We start from the raw sequence: 1411 nt of genomic DNA on the forward strand, positions 1-1411 counted from the left end.
CCACCTATGTTTTAACCTATGAGGGCCAAGCAGTTTCTTTATTGCTTAACCAATGAAATCAACAGATTGATATATGACACTCCCACATCACAGACCCACAGAAGGCATACTGCCAAGAGCCAACTGACTCAAGTTCATAACAGAGTCAATATTTACTCCTACACTTGGCATCTGTGCTTCTTACTTACTCACTGTAGGATGTTGACCTTAGGGAAATGGATCCAGGAAAGAACAGCAGATGCAAAAATCTCCGTACTTTCCACTCAGTTTTCCTGTGATGCTGGAACTACATTTTATTCCCCATGAAGGAAGACAGAGAGCTTTGTGTGACATTGTAATTGCTGGAATTGTAGATCTCCAGGCAGGTCAGAGGTTCTATTCTTGGACAGAAGTTTTCCCTTAAAGGGCCTTTGCTATCATTGTAACGATTTCAAAAGTAGCTGCAGTTCCTCTGCAGTGACTCTTAGAAGCTATAGGAAAGTAGTCATGGGACAAACCAACTTTTCTCCTTGAAAACATATTTTACTGAACAATAAATAATTATATCCATTAGCCATGTTCACCTATTTGAAACAAGGAAGAGTTACCTATTGGCCATTAAAAGTTAGTTTACCTACTAGTGAAGGGGGCACATCCATGCCACAGTGTATGTGACAGGTCACGTGGCCACAGGAGCCAGTTCTCTCTGATTCCTTGGATTGTACTTTCTGTTTTATTTACAGATTTGGAAGAAAATTGCCTACTCTTTATATAATATATGTAAATACAGTAGTGAGTGTTTCTTTATGATTTATTAGGAATTCTTCAACTTCTGAGTACAAATTACTTTTTCAGAACTAGGACTTCCTGAACTGGAGAGATGAGGACTGATCAGTTAGGAGATTTACCTGAGCTCTGTCCCTGGAACTCACACTGGGTAGCTCATAACTGCCTATAACACCAGTCCCAGAGGATCTGTTACCATACATATATGCACATAAGTCTTTAAGACAGAAAGGAAGAAGGAAGGGAGGAGGGAAGGGAGGAAGGAAAGAGCTCCTTGAATATTTTTGGTTATTGCCCTCCTACCTTACCCCATTGCTGACCAACTCCCCCCAAACTCCCCCTTCAGCCAGAGTCCTGGAATTTCATACTCACAAAAAGGGACAGGTGGAACCTGACAAAGCAGTACTCTGGAATACACATAATCAAAGTCATCAAAAGGGATAGGTAGAACCTGACAAAAGAGTACTCTGGAATACACAAAATCAAAACCATAAAAAGGGGTAGGTAGAACCTGATCAAGCAGTACTCTGGAACTTGTGGCACCACCTGTTGAAATAGGAGCGGCGGGGCTGCGTCCCCAGCACCCAGCCGCCTGCACGGCTAGCTTTATACCCGAAATAATTACACAGAAACTGTATTCTTTTAA

The sequence above is a fragment of the Microtus ochrogaster genome, unplaced genomic scaffold, assembly GCF_000317375.1.
Source record: "Microtus ochrogaster isolate Prairie Vole_2 unplaced genomic scaffold, MicOch1.0 UNK46, whole genome shotgun sequence".
In the NCBI taxonomy this organism is placed as follows: Eukaryota; Metazoa; Chordata; class Mammalia; order Rodentia; family Cricetidae; genus Microtus; species Microtus ochrogaster.